We start from the raw sequence: 20,000 nt of genomic DNA, 5'->3' as shown, positions 1-20,000 counted from the left end.
AAACGTTATTAGGGCAGCAAGGGTTAATTGAGAGGGAAATAAATTCAGTCCCCGGACTTCAAAATGCAGTAAATACACAAAGAGATGCATTAGCAGATACTTTGCCCTTTTTACTGAGCTGAACATGAATGTCTCCCGGGGTGAGTCACTGGACAGAAACCAGCGACATAAATTTCGGACGGGGGAATGTTTGGTTGTGGTGCGGGGGACACGCTGTCAAAAGAACTGACCTATGAAATAACGAGGAACCACTTCTTCCCTCCCGCTCCTCCCCTCCCCACCCCTCCACCAGCAACTCTCCAACATCCCTCCCCCTCTCCCTTACACCTATCTTCCTTTCCCCCTTCTCTCTCTCTCTCTCTCTATCTCTCTCTCTTTATCTATTTTTGGACCTCCACCCCCTGAAGAATAGTAAGAAAGACGTAGGAAGAAGGCAGGGGGGGGGGAATAAAATACGAGAGAGAGAGAGAGAGAGAGAGAGAGAGAGAGAGAGAGAGAGAGGGAGGGGGGGAAAGAAAGAGGAAAGAAAAAAAAAAACATCCATAAATTTGAGTTGATTCGTCGGAAGTCAGGTCCCTTTTTGTTGAGGTGAAGAGAAGGCCGTAAAGATGGCAGCGTGATCTTAAGAGGAGGGCCCAGAGGAAATATAAGAGGGTATAACCTTTTTCCTCCTCTTTATGGCTCCGCGCGAGGCCAATGATTGCCTCTGTCACTGACCATTTTTATTGGATTGTGACGTTTTTATTTCTTCGTACTCTGCTTCCTTGCTTCTTCTTCTTTATTTTTTCTTTTTTTTTGTCGCCACCTCCTTTATTATCACCCCTCCCCCCACTTTTATATTTTGGCTTCTGTCTCGTTATCTTTATTTTTCCGTATTTCGGTTTTAAGTCTTCCCCCTCCCTCCTGTCTGTCTGTCTGTCTGTCTGTCTGTCTGTCTGATGTTTACTGGACTCGGTTCAGTGGAAAGCTGAAATCAAGTACAGAATTATATTGACCTACAGAAAAAAATATTTTATATTATTATTAATAAAAGTAATAAAGTGTATGTAAAATAGCTGCACACACATACACACAACGTATACTACTTGCCTTGACGCTTTACTTTAATAATAATAATAATAATAATAATAATAATAATAATAATAATAATAATAATAATAATAATATAAAGTTCAGTAACTCAATACTAATTTCCTATTTTGTAGGTGCGATCCTACAACAAATGGTGCTACTTTCGAGCACAAATGGTGCTACTTTCGAGCTTAAATTCACACATACAAGCCAAAGCTACATGCGTCTTGAATAATACAAGCTATTTCTTATGAAAGCATACAGGAAAATAATCAGATTACAAGCGCATCTTGGCTCATATTCAAGCACAGGTACCGCCAGCGGGCTGTTCTTGGAACATGGTATCCAAAGACACAGTTATCATTTTTGAAACCTACGAGAGGTTATATTTACAAAAAAATTATTAGAGAAACAAACGGAGGAAGAGGAAGAGGAAGAGGAAGAGAAAGAGGAAGAGGAGGAGGATTAAGATAAAAGAAAAGATTTTGGAGAAGAAAGCTTAATAAAGGACAAACACACGAGTGAAAAAAAAATTTGGTTGTTTATCATACAGGGAAAAACTTTGAGTATTCGAAATAATCCTTTGTCAGCAACGCACATCTATAAAAATGAACGAATCAGGACTATCATTACATAAATTAAAGAGTTAAGTGATATTTTAAAGACAGTCCTGTCACGATGGATTAGAACAGACAGGGCCGCAGCTGCATCACATGTAGGGGAACATTTGTATAATCCGAATGGAAGTTTTCCTCAGTGAAGGCTCATCTACAGAAGTAAGCGAGTCACTTTCATATAATGGTTTCGTATTTTCATTCATGACAAGTTTTTATTTATGGTAGATTCGAATTTATAATCAGGAAGTAACCAGAAAAAAAACGAAAATTAAGATTTCCATCGTCTCTTTAAATTTCTCTGTTATTCTGAATTCGGACGGTAATCATTAATATATTATTATTATTATCATCATTATAATAATAATAATAATAATAATAATAAAAATAATAAAATATAATTATCATTATATAATAATTATTATATTATTAATTATTATTATATTATTATTACTATATTATTATTAATTATTATAGGTAATAATAACTACATTAATAAGAAACATCTTTTTTTCAGTATTCCTGTTTACCTTCAATAGCCTAAAATAGTGAATGAAATTTATGTTGCGAAAATGAGATCATTCGGAGTTTACATTATCACAAAAAATAACTCAAACCTCAAATATAAATTCGGATTCAAGAAAATAAATTTTTATTTATTAATGAATAGCAAATATACTCTATTGTAAAAAAAGAAAACGAATAATTTTAGAAATGGTCAGCATGTTTTTTTTTTTTTTTTTTTTTTTTTTTTTGTTTTTTTTTTTGCAGACGAAATGAATTTCACTGAACATATCCTGGGATAAAATAATAAGTCTTTTTTTTTTTTAATCAATCAACGAGAGATTATTTAACTTTTTTTGTTGAATTTTTGTAGAATTTAATGTAATCAGTCATTCAGTTGCATCTTTATCTTTATCTTTTCCTAGAATAAAAAATCCTAAAATGTTCTTGAGCGTCATTAAAATTACTCTTGTGTTTATGTTTTTATAGTCGTTGTCAATTTGAATACATTCATTCACTTTTCAATTTGCTTTAACTTTGGGGAACATACTTCATTGGATAAGAGTCCTCAAGTCCCTTGAAAAGTCCTTCAATCTCTTATAGGGTCCTAAAGTCCTTTAAAGATTCCTGAAGTCCCTTACGAAGTCTTTTAATCCCTTACAAAGTTCTAAAGTCCGTTATAAAGTCCTAAAGTCCCTTGCAAAGCCCTTTAATCCCTTACAGAGTCTGAAAGTTCTTTATAGAGTCCTAAAGTCTCCTTTACAAAGTCCTTTAATCCCTTACATAGTCTGAAAGTCCTTTATAGAGTCTTAAAGTCTCCTTTACAAAGTCCTTTAATCCCTTACAGAGTCCTAAAGTCCTTTATAGAGTCCTAGAGTCCATTACTAAGTCCTTTAACCCCTGACAGATTAGAGTCTTAAAGTCCTTTATAGAGTTCTAAAGTCCCTCGCAAAGTCCTTTAATCCCTTACAGAGTCTGAAAGTCCTTTATAGAGTCCTAAAGTCTCCTTTACAAAGTCCTTTAATCCCTTACAGAGGCCTAAAGTCCCTTACAAAGTCCTTTAATCCCTTACAGAGTCCTAAAGTCCCTTACAGAGTCCTAGAACCCCTAAAAGAGTCCTAAGATCTTCTTAGACATCGTCAAAATTACTTCTCGGAGAGTTCATTTAAATGTCTGAATGCAAATGAATTTTAACCTCGCCCCTTTGCCAAGCCTCGTAAGCAGATCTACCCACAGCTGCACCCGAGAACATTAAAAGAGAGAGAGAGAGAGAGAGAGAGTGAGAGAGAAAGAGAGAGAGAGAGAGAGGAAAAACTAATAAGGGAAAACAAAGCTGTTCCACTTTGCCTCCGTCTCGACATCACACCGAGCCTTCTTCATCTTGGATTTCAACCCGGGGCAGGGAGGGATGGAGGGAGGGAGGGAGGAAGGAAAAATATATATACCTCTCCTTACGCCGAAAGAAAGAATACAGATCATCGTCATTAAGTTACAATACGGCAGTCCTTCTTTTTAGTTAGAGCTCATTTAAGTTAGCTTAAGTTACACCTCCGGGGAAGTGGAAGTGGAAGTGGTAGCACTGATAAATGGAGGTGATCTCGGGGAGACGGAGTGGCGGTCGTTCTGAAGACGCACGACCTCGGAAATTGGTAACGGGAGAGAGAGAGAGATGGAGAAGAGAGAGAGAAGAGACAGAGAGAGAGAGAGAGAGAGAGAGAGAGAGAGAGAGAGAGAGAGAGATAGGAGGAAGGGAAGGACCCGACCTAGCCCTTAGCAATCCGGCCCCCATCCTCACCGGACTTTTTTTAGTTTCAATTCTTTTTTACCCCTTCTCCCTTCACTCCCTTCCCCATATCCATTCCCCTTTCCCCCTTCCAGCTTCCCCTCCCTTCCCCTCGGAGGAGGAAGGGAAGGACCACCTAGCCCTTAGCAATCCGGCCCCCTTCCCCATCAGACTTTTTTAGTTTCAATTCTTTTTTCTTTTACCCCTCCCCCTCCACTCCCTTCCCCATATCCATTCCCCTTTCCCCCTTCCACCTCCCCCCTGTATCCTCCCCCTTCCCTTCCCTCTGATGGAGGAAGGGAAGGACCACCTAGCCCTTAGCAATCCGGCCCCATTCCTCACAAGACCTTTTTAGTTTCAATTCTTTTTTTACCTCCTCCCCCTTCCCTCCCTTCCCCATATCCATTCCCCTTTCCCCCTTCCACCTTCCCCTCTGTTATCCTCCCCCTTCCCTTCACTCAGAGGAGGAAGGGAAGGACCACCTAGCCCTTAGCAATCCGGCCCCCTTCCCCACCAGACTTTTTTAGTTTCAATTCTTTTTAACCCCCTCCCCCTCCACTCCTATCCCCTCTCCCTGCTATCCTCCATCCCTCTTTTCCCTCCCTCCCCTCCCTAAAAAAGACCAACCCTTATTCGCTGCATATCTTCTTTTCTCCTCTTTTGAAGTTCTTGGGTAGATTGCACCTGTCTGCCTTTATTTCTTGAACAGCTACAATGTTTGATGGGGGTTTCTTGGGAGTATTAATAGAGGTGGGGATAGGTTCAAAGAGAAGTTGCAGAGAACGAATAGCTCTCTATAAATCCACCACAAAACAAAAGTCGTCTTTGGACAATATATAGAGAACTGACAGAAGAATTATGCTGCAGTGGAATTGGCATTAAAAAAAAAGGAAAAAAAAGAAAGAATAGTTAGTATTCTCGAACTGCTTCACCTTTCAAGCCAAATATTCACTCCAAACCGACCGGTTGAACTAGAAAAGATAAAAAAAAATAAAAAGGAATAACTTGGTACAAAAAATAAATTGGTATTCTTAAAAAAATAAAAAAGAATAATTTAGTACTATTGAAAAAAAACAGAATTGTTGGTATTCTAGAAAAAAGAAAAAGAATAGTTGGTATTCTCGAAAATTGAAAAAAAAAAAAGTTGGTATTCTGTAAAACAGAAAAAAAATAGTTGGTATTCTAGAAAACAGAAAAAAGAGAGAATAGTTGGTATTCTAGAAAACAAAAAAGAAAAAGAATGGTTGGTATTCTAGAAAACAGAAAAACGAAAAAGAATAGTTGGTATTCTAGAAGACAGCTTCACTCTGCAGACCAAACATTCAGTACATACTGACCGGTTGAATTAGAAGAGAGAGAGAGACCTTACCTTACCTTACATCATGTTCGGGTTGCCCCAGGTACCCCAGTGGGCAGCACCTCCAATGTCTACCAGAGAATTGCTAAAGCATCTTCCAGTATATTTTGCATCTTCCAATCTTGGATGGTCTGGGATGCAGCTTAGATATTTGTCAGCTTATTCTTAAACACATCTACGCTCACTCCTGATATATTCCTCAGATGAGCTGGCAACACATTGAATAGACGCTGCATTGTCGATGCTGGTGCGTAGTGGATTAATGTCCTGTGTGCTTTCCTTATTTTTCCTGGTATAGTTTTGGGCACTATTAATCTAAAAAATAGATCCTAAAACATAAACTGATCATTAGAAACTACTAAAAAGGAAAAAGAGCTAACTAGACTACTTGCTAAATCCTACTACTAACTAAATCTACAAAACCTAAACTACTACTACTAATAGACTATATCTATAAATAAATGATATAAAACTAACTAGACTAGTCTAAAATAGAATACTAAAAACATTCTAGTAGGACATTTCTGCTTTGCTTCTTTCTGATATGCTTAGCTCCATGATGTTTTCGGCAATTCCTTCTATCTGTTTCCATGCCTGAATTAGCATGTAGCGTTCTCTTCTCCATTCTAAACTATATAATTTTAAAAATTGTAGTCTATCCCAGTAGTCAAGATCCTTAACTCTTTCTATTCTAGCTGTAAAGGACCTTCATACACTCTCTATTTGTGCAATATCCTTTTGATAGTGTGGGTACCATATCATAATGCAATATTCAAGTGGACTACGAACATATGTTTTATAAAGCATAATCATGTGTTCAGCTTTTCTTGTTTTGAAGTGCCGTAACAACATTCCCATTTTTGCTTTGCATTTTGCCAATAGAATTGCTATTTGATCATTGCATAACATGTTCCTATTCAACATCACACCAAGGTCTTTAACTGCTTCCTTATTAGTGATTGTCTCATTATTAGGTCCCCTATATGCATACCGCTTTCCTTCTCTATCTCCATAATTTATTGATTCAAATTTATCAGGGTTAAATACCATCCTATTTACCTCTGCCCATTCATATACTTTGTTAAGGTCTCTTTGCAGCGAGTTCCTATCTTCATTACAAGTAATTTCTCTACTTATTCTTGTGTCATCGGCGAAACTACTCACTACCGAGTCCTTAACATTACTGTCTATGTCTGCAATCATAATAACAAACAGCAATGCATCTAGCACCGTACCTTGTGGCACACCGGATATTACTTTAGCTTCATCCGATTTCTCATCGTTTGCAATAACTATCTGTTTTCTGTTGTGTAAAAATTCTTTTATCCATCTTCCTACTTTATCCACTACGTATATTATGTTTTCTAATTTTCTTCACTAATATATTATGGTCTACCTTGTCAAATGCTTTTGCAAAGTCTAGATAAACCACATCTCTTTCTTTTCCGTTTATCATATTTTTATATATGTTCTCACGGTGGACTAATGGTTGGGTTTGTGTACTTTTTCCGGGTACAAAACCATGTTGTCCTATATTAAACAAATTATTTTTTATTAAATGTTTCATAATATTTTTCTTCATTACTCTTTCATACACTTTCATAATATGTGAAGTTAGACTCACAGGCCTATAATTACTTGCCTCTAGTCTTGATCCACTTTTGAAAGTAGGGGTAATATATGCTAATTTGCGCTCATCATAAATCTTGCCTGTATCTACACTTTGCCTTAATAATATTGCAAGGGGCTTTGCGATAGAATGATCTACTTTCTTTAACAATTTAGCAGGGACACCATCAATCCCAGCTGCTGACCCATTTTTTATTTCATTAATAGCCTGCACAATATCGGCTTCATTAATATCTATTTCTGATAAATCCACTATTTTCTTCCATTATTTCTGTATCATTATCTTCATTATCAATTCTAGGGGTAAATTCTCTCTTATATCTTTCTGCTAATATGTTGCATATTTCCTTTATTTCATTCATTAATCTCCCTTCATTTCTTAGAGGGCCTATTTCCATTCTTCTTTTATTCAACTTTTTCGCATATATACGTCACTGAATGTTTTTATATCTTTTTGGTTAGGGCTGTTATTGATCTCATAGATGAGACATGCCATCTCCCTTCCTGCTAACTCATCATATTGCACATCTGCAATGCAAGCAATGTTTCGCCATTGCTTGCCACAGTTGGAGGTTACTGCCATTCTGATCGAATTTACAATAATTCACTCGATAAACTGACTTAGTAGACGCTTTATCCTACTATTATCACAATCTTATCACCGACAAATCACGAACACTTCTAGATATAATTCATTTCCTAGTTGTATGTTAAACACGTGATATCAGTTAATTAATCAGACTGTGCACAGGTACGTCTCACCAAGCAAAATGGCACTGAGAGAGAGAGAGAGAGGAGAGAGAGAGAGAGAGAGAGAGAGAGAACAATAAGTTGGTGTTATTAAAAATATAATTTGGAATTCTTGAAAAAAAGGAATAGTTGGTATTTTAGAAAACAGCTTCACCTTTCGACTCAAACATTCACTCCATACTGACCGGTCGGTCCATTGGTGAGAAGGACCTTTTGGTAGGACCATCGCACCTCCCCCAGAGAACTGATTTTATCGGGCAATGGGCCACATTTGCCGATAAGCCCAGTTAAAAAGCATTGGTGGCGGTGTTGGCAAACCACCCGAATTTGTTATCTGACGTTGACAAAATAAGACAAAGTGGGCAGCCTGCTCGGATATTCAGATATTTTCCAAAGGGCCGTCGGTATTTGTCGAAAGGTTCCTTAAAGTCTTTGAAGTTCCTTCTTTTTTATTTTAGTTTTTTTTGTAGGTATTAAGACTAATGGGAATCGTTAACCGAAAGATTACAACGTCACCGATCAAAGCGGATTTTTTAAACATTTTATTTTATCTGTCTTCCCTTTTTTTTTTATTGCTCGAGAGGATATGAATAGTAAATACTAGTCTTGAAGGGAGTAATTTATTATAAATATCATACATATCTATACATACATACATACATATAGTATATATATAAGCATTAAGCTATAAATGTCTTTTAATATCTAATTCGCTCTAACTCGGAATTAATATATTTTCATATATGATAACCGGAGGGGGAATTTTTTAGCTGCTAATAATTTCGTCCTCTCATGGATTCGAAATAGCGCGCGCAGGAGAAACCAGGACTTCAGTGAACTTACCGACTCGCCAACAAGTACGGCTAAAAAAAAGTCCACGTGTAGACTCCCCATCACCTAGCAGCGTGGAACCAACCTTTCAAGGACACCTTTGTAAATGTGAAGAATGCAGGAGTCTTCAACACAATATATAAAGTCACCAGAGCGGGACTTTCCGTATCGACAATGATATCCACTCCATTTTTTATGGCACGAGTAAACTACCTTTGGGTACCATGGGCATAGCATGAGAAAAATTATAAGAGAGAGAGAGAGAGAGAGAGAGAGAGAGAGAGAGAGGTGGGGGGAAGAGTTGGGTGGGAATCACATCATCATACAGCTTAAATTAGTTAAGGAAATAATACGCAGAAGCATGAGAAAAATCATAAGAGAGAGAGAGAGAGAGAGAGAGAGAGAGAGAGAGAGAGAGAGAGAGAGATCACACCAAGCCATTTCCAAACACAGTTTTGACATCAGCATCCGAGCGGCATAGATCAAAGATGAAAAATGAGCCCTGACGTAAGAATCATGACGAAGAATTTTTTTATTCAACTCTGACATTAAATAAATGTAGTCAGAATACTTTTTTCCCATTACTAAGTAATCATTCGCAGTATGACTGTATATATTTATATGAAAGCCGATCTCTCTCTCTCTCTCTCTCTCTCTCTTGGGTTTCAAAACAGCATTCGAACGTTAAAAAACTTGCGGGATAAGTAATCTCAAAATTAACGACCGTGGTGAGAAAAATTCTCTTAAATCACTTAAAAGAAATCATTTGACGCCAGCTCCCCCACCCCCCTCCCTCTTTTTTATCGTCTGGGTTTGTAAGGAGGACTTTGCATATGAACAGAACTGTTTATACTCTCCTCAAAAGACGACTCACGAAAATCATTAGCAGCTCGTAGCTGTAAATTACTTTTTTAATGCGTGGTCATGCTTCCCTGGCATGTTCCAGTTATAGGATGCCGAGTTGTCGCGACGAAGTATTCTGGCTTTCGCTTAATCGGGGAGTAAGCCTACAAACTATTTTGTTCTGTTTGGGGGGGAGGGTTAGGAAAGGTCCAACCACCCTGTGGTAGGGGTGTAAGAATACTACCACCTTAGGTCCTGTGTGTCGTAAAAGGCGACTAAATGGACGGCTGCTGCCTCGCAGTCTTACTTTTTTTTTATTAAAAGGCGAGGCCCACCGCCAATAACTGTGGAAACTGCTTCCTTGCAGTCTTATATATTAGTAAAAGGCTAATCCCATCGCTAATAACTGTGGAAACTGCTGCCTTGCAGTCTTATATATTAGTAAAAGGCTAAGCCCATCGCCAATAACTGTGGAAACTGCTGCCTTGCAGCCTTACTTTTTAGTAAAAGGCGAGGCCCACCGCCAGTAACTGTGGAAACTGCTGCCTTGCGGTCTTACTTTTTAGGAAAAGGCCAGACTCACTGCCAATAACTGTGGAAATTGCTTCCTTGCAGTCTTACATTTTAGTAAAAGGCTAGGCCCACTGCCAATAACTGTGGAAACTGCTTCCTTGCAGTCTTACATTTTAGTAAAAGGCTAGGCCCACCGCCAATAACAGTGGAAGCTGCTGCCTTGCAGTCTTACATTTTAGTAAAAGGCTAGGCCCACCGCCAATAACTGTGGAAACTGCTGCCTTGCAGACTTACATTTTAGTAAAAGGCTAGGCCCACTGCCAATAACTGTGGAAACTGCTTCCTTGCAGTCTTACATTTTAGTAAAAGGCTAGGCCCACAGCCAATAACTGTGGAAACTGCTGCCTTGCAGTCTTACTTTTTAGTAAAAGGCTAGGCACACCGCCAATAACTGTGGAAACTGTTTCCTTGCAGTCTTACATTTTAGTAAAACGCTAGGCCCACTGCAAATAACTGTGGAAACGGTTTCCTTGTTGTATAACATTTTAGTAAAAGGCTAGGCCCACCGCCAATAACTGTGGAAACTATTTCCTTGCAGTCTTGCATTTTAGTAAAAGGCTAAGTCCACCGCCAATAACTGTGGAAACTGCTGCCTTGCAGCTGGACTTTTTAGTCAAAGGCTAGGCCCGCCGCCAATAACTGTGGTTGATGACAGCATGCGGTCGTAAAAACCCTTTTGCCAAATAACAAACCAGGAGCATCAGGCAACCGACCCCTTAGTGTAGGTAGAGATAACGGCAGGAAAGAAGTTAGGAAAGGTCCATGGAAGAGTGTAAAAAGGTCTGAAAAAGGTGCTTCTCGTTGAGTTAAGGATACATGAATTTAGGATAGGATATTCATGATTTATCTATTAGAATGAAAATGCAACAATTAATAATGTGCATGTTCGTACTCATTTTAATTTTAGTTTGTGAAACGGGGCTCTAGTTGACCTTAGATTTTAGCACGTTTTGATTTATGTTAAAAGTTAGGAATATAATGTTAACAACTTATGCGTGAGGGGAAAATCTTGCACGAGTCCCGAGTAGACTGGAGGTCGGGTCACGCTTTCTTCCTAATGAAAGACGTATCGTTGTCTCGATGGACAGCGTCGAAAATGCCTGGGTATTCGGTATGCAAATTGGTTAATTATTGTCTTAACTCGTAGACTAAAATGAGTAATCATTTTCTTTACTCATGAGGGTAATTATAAGAGGGTAAAGCTGCCAAGTAAGGGAGAAACAATATGTTATTTTTTTCAAACGAGAAATTTCTTCACTATATTCTGTTTAGTAAAAAATAATTGTCAATAATTGTCCTTATTTACCTAACTCAAAATAAAAGGAATAGTGACGAATATTAACTTTGCCCTTATTCAGTTAACTACAAAGACAAAGAATATTTTTCAATAAAAAGTCAATAATTTCTTTATTTAATAACCTACAAAGATAAGGATCTAATTTACTAATAAGTCAATAATTGTCTTTATTCAATAAGCTACAAGATTGTTTAAAGTAAGTCAATAATTGTCTTTGTTCAATAAGCTACAAAGACAAGGATTAAATTACTAAAAAGTCAATCATTTCTTTGTTCAATAAGCTACAAAGACAAGAATTTAAAAAAAACATAAGTCAAAAATTTCTTTGTTTAGTAATCTACAAACACAAGGATTTCTAAAAAATAAGTCAATAATTTTGTTCAATAAGCTACAAAATCAAGATTTAAAAAAAAATAAGTCAGTAATTTATTTGTTCAGTAATCTATAAAAACAAGGATTTTTTAAACAATAAGCCAATAATTTCTTTGTTCAATAAACTACAAAGACAGGGATTTTTCTTTATACTTATTATAATCAGTAAGCTGATAGGAGCATCCCTAACAAACATGGTAGCAACTCGTCTGCAACAACTTCTGCATCTACAACAAATACGGTAGCAAAAACACTGCAATAACAGATGCATCTGCAACAACAACAAACACAGTAGCAGGACAAAACAATAACAGCTGCACGAGGAATAAAGACAGTAGCACGAAAACAACAATAAAAGCAACGTGGCAACAAATGCAGGAACACCAAAACAACAGTAATAGCTGCATCAGCAAAACCAAGAGTAGCAGCTGTATCAGCAAGATTTAAGGTAGTAACAAAACAACAGTAGCAGCTGTATCAGCGAAAAATGCGGTTGCAACAAAACAACAATAACAGCTGCAACAACAGAAATCAATGTCGTATGAAAACAGCAATGACAGGAACGTTAACTAAACAACAGTTAACAGCATCATCCACACAAAACGTGGTGATTCATAACTGTGACATCAGCAAGAAATACTCAGCACCAAAACAACAACAAAAGTTGCAACAACAGCAAAAGTTGCAACAACAGCCAGCACTGCAGTAGGAAAACAACAATGGCAGAAGCATCACCCAAATAACAACAGCAAATGAGGTAAGCATCAAAGTAACAATGACATGGGGCCTCAGCTGCAGTTGCAATAACAAGAAATGTGGTAGCAACAAAACAACAATAACAGCTACTACAACAACAACAGTAATCATAGCAGAAGGAAAACAGCAGTGACAGGAGCAACAACCAAACAACAATGACAGCAGGAAACGAGGTAAACGTCAAAGTAACAATGACACGGGACTTCACAACAAGAACAACAGCTGCACCTAAATCAGCAAGAAAAAAGGTAGCAACAGAACAGCAGCAGCAGAACAACAACAACAATAAAGAAAGACAGTGAAAACCAGCAGCAGCCTTGAACAGCATTATGAGTCCATTTGTTTACCTCGGCCGATGTTGCTCTCCCACTCCGGGTTGTTTATGGAAATTGGTCCCACAAAATCACTTGCCCATTGCTTCCCCCCCCTAACCCCCCTCCCCCTTCCCTTCCCTTCCTCCCTAGGGCCGAGGCACACCTGTTGACAAATGCTCCCTATTATGGGAAACCTAAACATTCCCTGTTCATTGACGCTAACGTTTTATTTATTTAATAATCGACTCAGTATATTCCGCCGACGCTGAGTTATGCCGCCGCTCTAAAACCCTTGCTTGCAGTTTTGCCTCCGTCATAAATATGCATCCTAAAGTATATTTATAGTTTGGGGTGATATCCGCTGTGTGCCATCCGCGTGCAATTACGTCTGGGGGGTTTTACCCTACAGCTGAAAAAGGGTCGAGGTTTTTTTTTTTACGTTTTTGGATACATTTTTACTTTATCATACCAATGTGTAGATTCAGTTACAATTAATGTGAATATAATTCTTTGTGCTTTTGGACACAATTAGGTTTTGGTTTGAGACTAGGGTTGCGAATAGCCCAGTATAGTAGGTATTAAGAGAGAAATCTCTGGTGGCTATTTCAAAATAGATTATATAGGCTTCTATAACTGTCTGTAGGTGAAGCAATACGTTGCCATTAGAAAGAATTATATTAAAGTAAGTTGTAATGATTATTTTCTAGCTTGAATATGACAACATAGCAGAGAGAGAGAGAGAGAGAGAGAGAGAGAGAGAGAGAGAGAGAGAGAGAGAGAGAGACTAATATCACCATGATACGCCAATGATACAAGATTGCCATCACGGACACCTATAAAACCTGACTTTAGACCTACACATTACTATATAAATTGTGATTTTCGTGACAAGATGAATATGAAACATACGAAAAAATTTCTATACTGACTAAAGGGTAAGATTGCTAACGCAAAATGATAGGTTGTACACAAACACCCTAATATTTATTCTCAAAATGGTGATTTACACAAAAACCCTTCATTGTCTAATATTTATTCTCAAAATGTTTATTTATGAAAATCCAATGAATTTATCATTTCCACCATCAATTTCAGTTTATGGTATTATTTTCTTACCTGTATTTCTTCACCTGGATTCTAAGCAAAATATCTTGACAACTGATGAATAGTTTTTAAAGTATTGTAAATTAAAGTTAAATGCATGGTCGTATATTCAACTATATACAAATTCAAGTTCACGTCAACATTTGCTAGATTATATATATGTGTGTACCGTCAATAAAGACGCATCTTTGACACGTCGAACCCAAAGCTAAATTTCAGTAGCTCTTTTCAGTTGAAAGAACGAGCAATTATCTTCGCAAACTTTATCAAAGCCATGAATTTTAATGTTCCTCGCTCAATCTCCACTCATTTCCGTAAACCCTTTCTCCTTCCTTAACTATATACTATTTCATACACAGGAAGCACTTTTCCTTTTTGCAAGTGTTGATTACAGCTGATTGCACAACCCTTCTTTAACGTGATGAAAATCGTTATGTATACGTGAGGACTGGATTAAGATTCCGAGAGGTTTGCAGGCGGAAAGACAGTATAGATGAGCCTCCCGAATGCACAAAATAGCGCGAAATGAGTCGAATTGCATGATTACCTAGACAGCTGAAATAACTCCGTACATTCCACGCCCCTAGATGAGATGATTACACTCCTCGACGATTCCACCGTGTAATTTCGGGGCCCGGAGTTGATGAGCGTCTATTGAAAAAGGTAGATTCCACGTGAAATGGAAGCGCCCCTTTTCCACTCGTTCGTCTATTTGTCGAGGTGCGTGCTCGCTGGGGGTTAACTCTTGATTGTGTCAACTTGATTTGATTGAAATGGGTCTAGCTCAAAGATGGTGTCAATTGCCGCCGATCTTTCGGCGTAACGTTTGAATAAATAAATTTAGCGGAAATATGTGTGTGGGTGGGGCTGCGCATTAACCCGTTGTTGGGAGATTGAACCTTTCCATAGTTCCTCGTTGGACGAGTGGTTTTCGCACTCGGCTGCCAGTCCAGTTCGATTCTCGGCTCAAAGGAGAATAGTTTCTCGTTGGACGAGTGGGTTACGTGCTCGCCTACCGAATCGGTAGTCCGAAGTTCGATTCTCGGCTCGGCTAACGCGGAATCAGAGGAATTTGTTTCTGGTGATATATGCTAGGTAACCAATTGGTTCCTAGCCACGTAAAAATATCTCATCCTTCGGGCCAGCCCTAGGAGAGCTGTTTATCAGCTCACTGGTCCGGTAGAGCTAAGATATACTTAACTTATTTTTCAACCTTTCCAGTGTTAAGGAATTGCTGTCTGGAGCTTATCAGCCGGGACAAACCTATAAGTAGCTGTAAGGAGTAATCAGCAAATCTGAATAACTAAGTCTGTTGCTCACCAAGTTAAAATGGAGCTACAGGACAGCAACTAATTTCTTTCCATTCAGGACAGGTATACGTTTCTATATCATTGGCAGTATTGGTGCCTAGGCTGATGGCATCAAGTCATAAATCATATTTTGCAATGACTCGTCACTTTCAGCAAAGAACAGCGTCTGAAAAAATTATTTAGTAAACTTACTGAATGCCCTAAAAAGTCAAGGTTATGTCTGCAACATCTGTATTCAGCAACATCTGTATATTCAGGGGCTTGGTAAACATATCGACATAAGTTTAATAATAAATTTAAAACATCCATAAGATTCATTATAATCTCATACATAGGTATGAGATGATGATAAATAACCTATGGATCTCTTCATTTACTGATTTCTATCGATATATTTACCAAGTCTGAATTTATACGTATCCTATACACCCTTGATCATTTAGAAAAATATATGCTTACAGACGAATACGCTTTCTATATGTGTTGATAAATTCAGTAGCTCACTTTGTGGGATATTTGCAAATGCAATTCAAGGAATTGCCGTAGTTTAGATTTCAATATGCCATTGGAAATAAATGTTCACATGACTCTATTTGTGTACATTCTTCTTGAACTCTCAAAGGAGGTAAATGGGGAGTTTATACTTACATTCTGTATTTATAGCATTCATTTCAATAGATGCCGTTGGCCTCTTTTAAATTTCGCTGAGAAGATAATTGCCAGGAATTTCAATGGTTTAGTTCTTTAATACAAATATATGATATTTGCCACTTCAGCAACCAGATACAATACCTTCTTTTTAAAAAAGCCCTTTTCACTTACAAATTCCCCAGATAATATCAGCAATGAAATACTCTTCCAAAATGAGTTAATGTTTTCTTTGTTTGAAGAGGTATTCGCTAGAGAATTATGGTATTCCTAATACCGTCAGTTTTATATGTATCAAGAAATAATTTAGGGTTGCTATTGCATTGAAAATATTCTCGAAGAAATTAAATACTGTAAAGATTTTCCTTTCTTAGATAAATTGGGTACAGCAGCTCTGTGAGACTTTCATTCAAGACAAGGGTCGGGTGTGTTCATTGTTATTTGTATGAAAGACTTGTACAACAAGGTACTGAGTTACAGATACTGTAGAAATCGAGTAAAACTCGTGTCTTAACAACTGAAATGTAGTTTCAGTTACATAAATCATAGTCGTTTCTTTGGACTTCGTAGATGTGTAATAGATAGGCAGTTGGAGACTGCCAGAAATATTATGATGAAATAATTTTATCGCGAAGACAAAAAAAAAAAAAAAAAAAAAAAAAAAAAAAAAAAAAACGAAATACTGCTTCAAGATACAGTTATGGAAAATGAAAGACTGACTAATTTGCAGACAGACAGATAAACCTGTCATGAAAAATAAACTTTTTCAAGAGAGGTAAAAAAAAAAGAAGAAGAAAAAAAACAGAAACATTGACTACTCTCCCGACAGACAGCCAGACAGACCAGCCATAGACAACAAGAAAAAAAAAAAAAAACTTCTAGAAACAATAAAAAAAAAATAACTAAAGAAATTGACTACTCGTCCGGCAGACATACAAACAGACAGACAGACCCGTCATTCCCCTACTGGACGGGGTAGAGAGAGAGAAAGACTGACTCATGCGAGCATTTGCTAAACATCTCGAGTTCCAGCCAACAGCATATTCAGATTGTGGGCCGTCGACGTTGATCTGTCAAACATGGAGAAAGACATGATTGCTATGTATTTCACACTGCTCCGCGCTCGATGATTTATTACAGATCAGGCGAGGAATGTGTGTGTGTGGTGTGTGGCGTCACTCCACTGGGAGTCTTTGTGGAAGGTGCCATTTTTAGTATGAATAGCGTGACTCTCTTGATACGGTGCTCAGGTACGGAAGTCTACGTGGTGCCCATTGACTATTATTGGTTCTGTGTAATGTCATGGATTTGGCGTGTGTGTGTCCCAAGCAGTACAGGTGATCTTATCATTGATCTGGGTGTTCTGCTTCGATGGAAAATTACAACACCGTATCGTGCTTCTCAGTTATCTACGGGAAGAATAATTAAATAAAAAATAAATAAATAAATAGAAAAAAATTCATGAATAGAAATAAATCAATAAAAATATATAAATAAAAGCTTTCGTCCATCCTTCTGTGACTTGATCGTAGTTTAGTGATCAGGTCCGCAGAAGGATTGACGAAAGCTTTAAGCTCTGTATATATTTTTAACAAATACACCTCGTTTTTCTCATCAAGAGTATCACTGCAGGTCCTACTGTGTGTGTGTGTGTGTGTGTGTGTGTGTGTGTGTGTGTGTGTGTGTGGCTCTGTATATATTTTTACAAATACACATCGCCTTTTCTCATCAAGAGTATTCACTGCAGGTCCTTCTGCATATATATATATATATATATAATATATATATTATTATATATAATATTATCAATCATATTATATAATAATATATATATATTTAATAAAATCAAGTAACCTTGAAATTCCCTACCCACGTCCTGTCAGGCGTTCCGCACGATCACTAGATTGCTATGGAGGTTATGAGCATTGAAATATTCTTGTTTGCATAGGGCGGGGGAGCAGGGGGCAGGGGGTACATAACATTTGGGATGGAAGGAGGAGGAGGAGGAAGAAAAAAAAAGAAGAGAAAAAGGAAGAGGAAGAAGAAGAGGGGGGTAGGGTTGAGGAGGAGGAGGAGGAAGAGAAGGTCACTCTTGCATTCTGGGCATATACCCAGCACAGCATTTGGATCACGTACAGAGCTCGCTGTCACAGATCCCACACGCAGATTGGTTCCAGTTGGACTGACTCAGATGGGGTACTTGCAAAATATTCGACGGAATGCTCCCTGTCTCCCATTAGCGTGGGCATCCATAAAGTGCTCTGATATACGGCGAGGCGTTAATTGCCCAAATGCCCGTCGCCGGCGGCGGTGGTGGTGGTGGAAGCGAGGACTTCCGTGGGTATCCTACGAGAGGTCTTATGCGACCACACTGTTAATATTAAGTAAGGAGTCTTTGTTTTCCGGGTCCAAGTGGTTTCGGGGTCTGAATACAACAGCTGAAGAAAGCCCGGTACTTGATGTGATTTGTATCTTTAATAAATGTGTCTTGTTTTCTCATTGAATTTTAAATGCTTGGCCTCTTTCAATATCTGTATCCTTAGATTCATTCGATTTCGATAGACTCGTCAAAGAGGATACTTGATATTTTCTAGTATGATACTTTCAAGCTGATAGAGAAGTGAAAGGGGCCTTCGTTACGTCAGAATAACTTTATCGTAATCAACAGGGAAAACATAACGTAAGACTATCGCCAATTAAAACACGTAAATAATGCGCCGGAGCAATCGAGTTTTCTGTGCAGCCGCTACAGCGTATAATCAAGGTCACTGAAGATAGATCTATCTTTCGGTTGTCTCGGTATAATGCAGTATGAGCCGCGCCCAATGAAACTTCAACCACTGCCCGGTGGTGACCTATCCTATATCGTTGCCAAACGCAAGATTATAGCTAACTTTAACCTTACATGAAATGAAAAAAAAGTGCTGAGGCTAGAGGGCTGCAATTTAGTATGTTTAATGACTTGAGGCTGGATAATCAACATAGCAATTTGCAGCCCTCTAGCCTCGGTAGTTTGTAAGATCTGAGGGTGGACAGGAAAAGTTCGGACAGAAAAAAAGGACAACCCGGAAAATAAAAAGTCAATAGACTACTGCGAAGAAAATAATCAGCTGGAAAAAAAAGAGAGCAGGCTTTACACCAGTCATAGCTGACATTACATAGGAGTATAAAAATGATGGTCTAGTTTATGACATAAATTCTACAAAACGAAGTTTATCGAGAGCATAGAATCGCACTCATCAACGATTACAAATTGACTCATTTGCTAATTATCCTGTTTCTTAATGCATTAAGGTTACTTAATTTTCGAGATTTTTTGGATTATAATACTTACCTTTTGAGAATGTTAAATTTTGAGTGAAGATAGGCTGCTTTCACCACCGTGGTCCACCTTCTGCTGTCCTGCAAACAGAAATATGTTCATGAGACACTGTATACATGACTAACATTTATATGACAGTATAACAGCTCGCACGCGCGCTCTTACAAACAACCACTCACTTGATGCTTTCGTAAATAAGGGATCAATGCGGTAGAGACAGCCCCTATTTTTCTATTTCTAATTTGCTTGAGACATTGTCTGTTAGGTGAAACTACTTATTGTCGACCGTATACTATATATATCTATACACCACACCACACACATATATATATACACACACACATATATATATATATATATATATATATCATATATATAAACATATATATAATTTCACACATATGTATGTTATCATTATAATATAATTATTATTACATATATTATATATACGTATATATATATTGTATTATATACATACATACAATATATACAGCATATATGTATAGGGATCTATATATATATATCATATACTATATACGTTATTAAATATGTATATAATATACATACATACATATATATACACATAATGATATGTAATATATATATATATATATGTATTGTATGTATATATATGTATATATATAAATGTTATACATACATATGGCATATATATATATGTATATATTAATATATGTATTGTATATATATATTTATATAATATATATATAATCTATATATAATATATATATATATATATATATATATATATATATATATATATATATATATATATATAGAGAGAGAGAGGCGAGAGAGAGAGAGAGAGAGAGAGAGAGAGAGAGAGAGAGAGAGAGAAACAGGGCCGCGAATATATATATTTCCATTGACGTAGCAGGTGCGTTTCATCATGAAGGTGGGCGGG

Source organism: Macrobrachium nipponense, chromosome 28 (genome assembly GCF_015104395.2).
Source record: "Macrobrachium nipponense isolate FS-2020 chromosome 28, ASM1510439v2, whole genome shotgun sequence".
In the NCBI taxonomy this organism is placed as follows: Eukaryota; Metazoa; Arthropoda; class Malacostraca; order Decapoda; family Palaemonidae; genus Macrobrachium; species Macrobrachium nipponense.
This window is presented reverse-complemented; position numbering follows the sequence as displayed.